Consider the following 9,381-nt stretch of genomic DNA (forward strand, 5'->3'; position numbering starts at 1 on the left):
ACATATCGAGCATATTGTGTGTATGATTGAAATGCTTGGTATGTGTGGGATCCGACAATCTAGTTGTTTATCCTTGGCAGCCTCTCTTATGAGGAAATGTAGTCTAGTGCTCCTTGAGCCATAGTAGTCCGCTACAGCCCAGTTTACCAGAGTCCTGCTTGCCCAGCACTACTGCTCAGGACACTTGACTGGCCGGCATGTGTTTCACTTTGTTCCTATGTCTGTCCCTTCGGGGAAATGTCACACGGTGACATCCGGAGTCCTGCCAAGCCTGCTACAGCCCGGGTTCCCCGGAGTCCTGTTAGCCCAGTGCTATAGCCCGGATTCACATGCTGATGACCGACATGCTCGATGTGATTCATGTATGCCTGTCCCCATAGGTTAGTGCCGCTTTGGGTTCACGACTAGCCATGTCGGCTCAGGTTCTCTGTCATACGGATGCTAGCGACACTATCATATACGTGAGCCAAAAGGCGCAAACGGTCCCGGGCCATGGTAAGGCGACACCCGTGGGAATACCGTGCGTGAGGCCGCAAAGTAATATGAGGTGTAACCGGCTAGATTGATGTGACTTGGCATCAGAGCCGGACTGCCTGTAGGTTCGCTGAGCCAAACTGGTCCATGTCGAGTCTAGAAATGCTTTAGTTATATGTAGGGGAATTGATTGTGGGAGGTAACGTAAGGCTCTTTTACTCCTTTACCTTATGCCCTCTGATCCGAGTCATTCTCTTCTCATTCTACGTGGGTTAAGGACTAGGCTCTCTTCTCTCTATCAGGTTCACGTGTTACTAATCCGTAGTAGCTTATAGGATTGTTGTTACAAGCCTCAGTACAGTTTCTACTACTTTTAGTATGTTGTCAGATGAACCAGAGCCTTGATATGATGTTGTTGAGTGGTTTTGCAAATCGTTCTGAATGTCTCAAATCTTTTTCTGAGCATTTACAGTCGTTATGCTGTTCGATTTCTCCTAGGAAATTCTAATGCCTTTGCATTATTCTGTGCTTTCAGATGGCTACCCGTTCCCGGAACCAAGTAGTTCGTCTGACCCGGTGCCTCGATGTACCCGGTCACACGGCCATGTTGGTTCGAGTGATGGTCGAGACAGGCTATCGATGGTATCCAGAATATACCATCGAGGAGCAGTTCCGAGACTTCAACCAGAGCCAGTACCTTTGTACCGTCAGGATATATCCCTCTTATCCTAGAGCCACTGAGCCCCTCCACTGCTCTTATGGACTTGGGGTTACTATTGAGATGTCTGTGCAGGATGCAGCTTACTCAATGATGACTATCATTCGAGCCAGGACTGCCTTGCTTCAGAACACCGATTTCCGCTACATGCCAGCCTCACTCCCTGGAGCACAGGGGTACTATTAGGCTTTGTACTATGACTCTACACATGAGGAGTCACTACTCCGCACCACTACCGAGATGCTCGAGGATAAGGACCGTGAAAATCGGGCCTTGCGTATGGAGCTTTTCAACTCTCTGTTGATCACTGGGCCACTTTGACTCGGTTTGCACCTGCGGTGCAGGCAGGATACATGGACCTGAGGGACCTGTACCCTGTGCGGTCTGGATTGCCAGATTGCATGGAGTGGCGTGATGTAGGAGGCATCACCCCTCCTCGTGGTCCCCGTCTGCCACCGTCTGTGGGACCATGGCCACATCCGAGTCCCCATGGTCCGCAGGCTCCGCAGGACCGTCTGTTCCCAGATGATCATGTTCCGCTTCCAGGCTTTGGTGGTGACTTTTATGAGGATTACTATGGAGTCGTCTGAGCTAGTAGTAGTTTCACTAGTACTGTAATAGTTGTATTCTCCACAGTCATGCATGACTGTGGGATATGACTTGGTTTGTAGCATGCTCCGGAGGTGTAGAAAAATAATGTATAGGAGCTTGGAATGCCTCCGATGAGATGTAATGTCTTTCACCGTAGTTGTACTCTAGCCTGAGCTTGTACTAAACTATGTACGGTGTGTATGACCAATGGTATATATATGGCAGTTTCTATATTACCATGTCGTGTAATGAACATCTCAGCATTCCATGTTATCCATTACATTCTGCACTTCCTTGCCAAGATTGTGCCATCTTTATCTAAACCGTTGTCTTGTTTTTCCTAGGATGGTCAACACCCGCAGCAACCCTGCTGCCCCGGAGCAGGGGGAAGCCAGTGCAGCTAGGGGTGAGAATCTGCCTCACCTGCCTTCTCTAGCCGAAGTTATGTTGGAGGCAGAAAGAAACAAGCATGAGACTAACCACTTGCTGGAGCAGATTGAGCAGAACACCGCACGTCATCAGCGAAACGACCTAGTGTCAATCAATGACTTTATCAAGTTGTACCCACCAAAGTTTAATCATTCCGTCGAGCCCCTCGACGCGGATGACTGGCTTCGCAGCATCACCCACAAGCTACGTTCTGCCAACATAGCCGAAGCTGATAAGGTTACCTATGCTGCCTATCACCTCGAAGGCCCTGCTAGCCTTTGGTGGGAAAACTTTGAGGCTATGCGCCCGGTCAGCCAAATCACTACTTGGGCTGAATTCAATGAGGCTTTCCGTGAGCATCACATCCCGGAAGGTCTCATAGATCGTAAGAGGGAAGAGTTCTGCAATTTCACCCAAGGCAGACTGACTGTGGATGCTTATAGCCGTTAGTTTGGAAATCTGGCACGTTATGCTCCTGAAGAGGTATCCACCGGCGCTAAGAAGCAGGCAAGGTTCCACAAGGGACTTAGCCCCGAGCTTCGCCGCGATCTTCGTCTGCACGCGTGCACCTCCTTCCAGAAGTTGGTCAATAAAGCCATCAGTGCTGAGACAGGTCAAACTGACTATGACGCTTCATGCAAGCACTCTTGTGATTTTGGCTCTTCATCCGGCTCTGGATCTCAGAAGCGCCGGGTGTGGATTCCAAGCACAGCACTGCCACCCAGGTTCATTCCGAGGCCATCCTTTGAGGCGCCTTGCCCCAACCAGCAGTTTACACCACCCAAGACCTATGGTGGCCCCGCTGCTAATGCTGCTCCACGCCCCAATGTTGTGACATGTTTCAAGTGTGGAGAGCCAGGTCACTACAGTCGAGAGTGTCCCCAAAACAACAACCCCAACCAGTCTAGAAAGTCTGTTGGCCGTGGTAAGCCAGCGAGAAAGACCTTCTACGCCAAGCCAGCCACCACTGCACGTGGCCATGTCAACTATGTCTCAGCTGAGGAGGCTCATGATGATCCTAACGTCATCGTTGGTACGCTCCTTGTTAATTTTCATCCGGCATCTGTTCTTTTCGATACTGGAGCATCTCTATCGGTGTCAAAACCGGCGGATCTCGGGTAGGGGGTCCCGAACTGTGCGTCTAGGCCGGATGGTAACAGGAGACAAGGGACACGAAGTTTTACCCAGGTTCGGGTCCTCTCGATGGAGGTAAAACCCTACATCCTTCTTGATTAATATTGATGATATGGGTAGTACAAGAGTAGATCTACCACGAGATCGAAGAGGCTAAACCCTAGAAGCTAGCCTGTGGTATGATTGTTGATGTGTATGTTGTCCTACGGACTAAAACCCTCCGGTTTATATAGACACCGGATGGGGTTAGGGTTACATAGAGTTGGTTACAATGGTAGGAGATCTAAATATCCGTATCGCCAAGCTTGCCTTCCACGCCAAGGAAAGTCCCTTCCGGACACGGGACAGAGTCTTCAGTCTTGTATCTTCATAGTCCAATAGTCCGGCCAAAGGATATAGTCCAGCTGTCCGGACACCCCCTAATCCAGGACTCCCTCAGTAGCCCCTGAACCAGGCTTCAATGACGATGAGTCCGGCATGCAGATTTTCTTCGGCATTGCAAGGCGGGTTCTCCTCCAAATTCCGTGTACATGTCTGAATAAAGTCTGGTTTCTTGTAGATGTTGCGCTACTTGGCTTCTACGCCCAATAATGGCCGCTTCCCACGTGTCAAACGAATATGAAAAGTCTGAGTGTTTTTACATTCACACCCCTAGCCGCGTAAATGAGCTGCCCTATTTAAGGGGACGAGGATTTAGATCCAATCCACACCTTCTCCCCTCCGCGAGTGTTCATCAGAGCGCATCCGACAAAGGTCCATTCCACCATGGCCAGCCGTCGCAACTCCTCCCCTCGCCCTTCCAGCCCTAAGCCTGGATATTGGGAGATATGTTCCATCCCGCATAGCGAGCTAGTGACCCTCCAAACCAAGGGATTTCTCCCCCCGGCCTATATGGTCCCAGTTTGAGCCGGTCTTGCCGTCTACAACGGCGGAGAGCAAGCAGAGAATGCCCCTAATCCCTCCAAAGGAGAGCGGGTGTGCCTCGTTCCTTATTTAATAAGGGGGCTCGGATTTCCAATCCATCCATTTCTCCGAGGGTTGCTGGAGTTCTACGGCCTCCAGCTACATCATCTCACGCCTGCCTCAGTATTGCATATCGCGGGCTTCGTAGCCCTCTGCGAGCTATTCTTGGGTGTTGAAGCTCATTTTGGACTGTGGAAGGAGCTATTTTGCCTCGTGCCCCGTTCCAAGAAGGGGTCAATGTATCAAGTGGGCGGAGCCGAAGTGTGGCGCATCGCCGGGATCGGATATCTGTCCGGAACCCCCAAGAAGGCGTCCGAAGACTGGCCCTCGGAATGGTTTTATATAGAAGACGTCCCGCTGCCGGATCCTGTCCGGATCGGTCTCCCTGAATTCAATAGTGCTCCCTTAAAGAAGCGCCTAAGCTAGCGCCCACGGAGTCCTCAGAGGGAAAGTGACAGGGACATCATTTACCTGATGGGCCGAATAAGATTGTTAGCCCATTTCGGACTAACCATGATCGTGGTTATGGCCGAATGCATTATGCGGGGGGTGCAGCCGCTTCAGTATAGAAGCCACCCCATGCGGGACTTCAACGGGGAGGATGACGCCACCCGCTACGGTCGTAAGGGGCCGGATTCAGCTGCCGCTCTACTAAAGATCTTGTCCACTTTGTATAAGGGAGAAGAGGAGGAATTTCTCTGAGTCAACCCTCAGGGTGGATTCTCCATGCACAATCCCCTGAGCTGGGTAAGCGGCCGTATTTACTTGTCCATCCGTTTTGTATTCCCATTGTTAAATATTCAGTCTGATGATTTTAACGCAAGAACTGCGCTGGGCTGTTAAGGAACTAAGCAGCCCTCCTCCACAACCCGAGGACCCAGGACGGTCCCTCGACCCGGCCTCCCAAGAGGATCCGGACATATCTATGGAGCTGATTGATGGAGTGTTCCATCAATTGAGCAAGGACAATGCCTTGGTGGCCATTACGCCCGATTACCCAGGGCTAATCCTGACGCCCCAAGTACCTGAGATCGAAGTCCCAGTACCCCGAATAGGTGTCCGCCCACTCGTGTTCAGTTTCCTGATTGCAACCGAACTTTGCAGGGGAGGTTTTTAAGGCGGAAGGCCGTACCTGCAGCGACAAGCCAACGAGGGGCCATAGGGCCCCGTGGACAAAAAAGAAGTGCAGTCTGGACCGAGGCGTCAGCGCAAAGGTATGGCGCGCCCCTTATCCCAGTTGTTATACCTTTGAGGCATATTGACACTGGCGCTCTTTTCAGGACAAAGAGACCTCGCCGGACTATATCCGGAGAGGCTGCCAATCGCGCCTCCACCAGCCATGCTCCAAAGCCAGGTCCGGAGGCAGAGGCGAACGCAAGGCGCGCGCCGGACGCTCCTCCGACGGAGGATGTGGACGGGTTGTCTGCCACTAACTCTGAGGTGGAGAGTGCCATGAACCACAGGCGTCGCCGGACAATTCTTCGTGATGCTTGTTTCTCCCAAGGGGCGTTAGATGCCTTCAACTCGGGAGATGCGTACCTCCGTGCCGCTCAAAATGGTCTAGCCAGAGCCACGGAGGAGTATGTAAAAGACATACGGGTAAAAAAATTCTGGTAATTATATATATATATACCAGTAGCCCCCAAGACTTGAAACAGTTAGAATAACTGATTTAAGGATCATTTGTTATGCAGGTTCTTACAGAAAAGAATTCCCTACTGTCCAAGGAGCTGGAAGAGTGCAAAGCCCAACTTGAGGCCGCACTAGTCGCGGCAGGGGAGCCCAAGGAGACCCCCTCTGGTAATATACACTTCGAAAGATAAGTATTTTGCGAAGCACGACATGGGTGCGAATCTGACAAATGAAATTGCAGATGGCACCAGAGTGAATCCGGAAAGGCAACACCTCCTACGCCAGCTAAAGGCTGGTGAGAAGTTGCTGACAAAGGTGAGGCGGGAGAAGAACGATCTCCAAGATGCCAACACCAAGCTGGGCGTCGAGCTAAAAGATGTTCGTGCCCAGCTGTCAGACTCCGTGAAGGAGAATCAGCGGCTTCGGCGCAGCATATTTAGTAAGTGCTTGAACGAACCTTTTGAAAGAAAGTTCGGCGGGGAAGTCGACTAACAGAGCAATGTCTGTAGGTGTGCTAACAGGTCGTCCTGCAGAGGAGATGCCCGGTTCTACGGGTGACCTTCTTCCCGAGCTCTCGCAACTGCTCGATCGAGTTCGGCAGGCGATGCAAGGCGTCGCCCAGGCCCTGTGGCCATCTGTCTCCATGCACGAAGGTCTTGGAGAGCTTGCGGAGAAGCTAAAGGGAGCACGGCGGCGCTTCCGATTGGGGAAGATATCAGCCTGCTGTCAAGGCGCTAGGGAGGCCTAGGCCATGGTGAAGACGCGGTACGCAAAGGCTGACCCCAACCACATGGCCGAGGTCGGTCCTGTAGGGCCCGATGGGAAGGAGATCCCTGTAAGCTTAGTATACGGCCAAGTAGAGTTGGCCGCAAAGTATGCCCAGCAGGACTATAAATTAGACAGCCTGTTAGATGGTATTGAAGAGGAATACGATCAGTCAAAATGACTATGTAATTTTAATTGACATTTATAATGCCTTCTAGCCAGATTGTAGATCATTTGTCATGGCCGACCCTTTCGCTTCCGCCTCGGGACCTGACGGTCCGGAGTGTGTCTGAATTCTCGTGCAGTTATATAGGAACCTGGGAATGCATGGAGACCAGGCGTAGGGGTCATTAGGGCTTGAACAGACAAGTGCCCGACTAGTTATGTTATATTACATGGTTAGTAAGAAACATCTTCCAAGGAGAATAGTTCCATTAGGGGTTCCTTTCCCTGGGAGGCATGCCCCAAGGTGCATGTCCATGCTGCGAAAAGAAACGCAGGAAAAACATCTGGGGGCGTATAGATAAAAATAAAAAAAAGATCATCTTTAGTTCACCGACCGAATATTCCCTTAAGAACGCTAGCTTTCGGCTTCACCCAGTCTGAGGTACACGTCCGGCTGACCCGGCAGTAACAATCGCAGAGGTGCTCCCTTTACCACCTAGCCGAACAATCGGGAACATAGGGGTAAGCACAGGAGCCAGGCAACCCAGCTTGGCCAAAACTTAAGTCATATCGATGCATATAATGGTGAATAAAAGGTACATGCGGAAGTGTGACACATGTGTTGGGCATGAAGCCCATATAAATAAGCTTCTGTTTAAAGAAGCCCCCAGGTTTAATGAGCGCGGATAGCGCGTCACTTTATGAGCCTTTAAAGGCTATAAGAGAGAGAGAGAGAAGAAGAGAAATGTAAGACAGAAAATATATAAAAAATGGACAGAGGAAGGAGACGAACACAGAGTCCGGCGCTAGGCATAGAATCTTCGGAGATGGGCTGCGTTCCATGGGTTTGGCTCGAGTCGGTTATCTGATGCATCCCGCAGGCGGTATGCCCCACCAGTAAGGACTTGGTCAATTATGAAGGGACCTTCCCACTTGGGATTGAGTTTGTCCTTTTTCTTGTCCGGTAGTCGTAGAACTAATTCGCCAACTTTGTAATTTTTGGCCCGTACTTCTCTGCTTTGGTATCTTCGAGCCTGCTGTTGATAGAATGCGGAATGGGCTTTTGCCACATCACGCTCCTCCTCCAATCCGTCCAAGCTGTCCTGCCGATCGAGTTTGGCTTCTCTTTCTTCGTACATGCGCACTCGAGGTGAGTCATGAATTATGTCACAAGGCAAAACTGCCTCTGCGCCATACACCATAAAGAATGGTGTGTATCCGGTGGTGTGATTCGGCGTGGTCCGCAGCCCCCAGAGTACGGAGTCGAGCTCCTCTACCCAGTGCGTGTTAGATTCCTTGAGGGACCGCACTAGTCTGGGTTTGATGCCGCTCATGATAAGACCATTTGCACGTTCGACCTGGTCGTTAGTTTGTGGGTGATCGACGGAAGCATAATCGAGCTTGATGCCCATGTTTTTACACCAGAGTTTTACCTCGTCGGCCGTGAAGTTCGTGCCGTTATCAGTGATGATGCTGTGGGGGACTCCGTAACGGTGTACAACCCCGGATATAAAGTCTATCACGGGTCCGGATTCAGCCGTCTTAACAGGCTTGGCATCTATCCATTTGGTGAACTTATCCACCATGACCAGTAAGTATTTTTGCTTGTGGGTTCCGCCTTTAAGGGGTCCAACCATGTCAAGCCCCCAAGCCGCGAAGGGCCAAGTAATGGGGATAGTTTGGAGGGCGGTGGGTGGCATATGGCTTTGGTTTGCAAAGAGCTGGCAACCGGTGCATCTTTGGACTAAGTCTTGAGCGTTTGCCCGGGCCGTCGGCCAATAAAAGCCTGTACGGAAGGCCTTGCTTACGAGGGACCGAGCTGCATCATGATGACCGCCCAGTCCAGCATGAATTTCAGCCAGGAGGTTCCGCCCCTCCTCTTCGGAGATGCACCTTTGAAGGACTCCGGTAGTGCTTTTCTTATAAAGCTCTCCCTCATGGACTCTGTAGGCTTTGGATCACCGCACTATGCAGCGTGCCTCATTTTGGTCCTCGGGGAGTTCCTTCCTAGTAAGGTAGGCGAGGAATGGTTCTGTCCACGGGGCGATGACGGCCATTATTACTTGGGCTGAAGGTGTTATTTCATTGGCAGAGCCTCCGATTGTGTCAGAATGTTCGGTGTCGGGCTGTGCGGTTGGGTCCGGTCTGTTATTGTTCGGCTCCCCTTCCCATACTATGGATGGCTTGAACATCCTTTCCAAGAAGATGTTGGGGGGGACTACATCGCATTTTGCGCCGATGCGTGCCAGGACATTTGCCGCCTGATTATTTTCCCGGGCTATATGGTGAAATTCAAGCCCCTCGAACCGAGCTGACATTTTTAGGACGGCGTTGCGGTAAGCTGCCATTTTTGGATCCTTGGCATCGAAGTCTCCATTTATTTGGGATATTGCGAGGTTTGAGTCCCCGCGCACCTCTAGGCGTTGAATGCCCATGGATACTGCCATCCGGAGACCATGTAAAAGGGCCTCATATACGGCTGCATTGTTGGAGTCCGTGTACATAATCTG

This window comes from Triticum urartu, chromosome 4 (assembly GCF_003073215.2).
Source record: "Triticum urartu cultivar G1812 chromosome 4, Tu2.1, whole genome shotgun sequence".
NCBI lineage: Eukaryota > Viridiplantae > Streptophyta > Magnoliopsida > Poales > Poaceae > Triticum > Triticum urartu.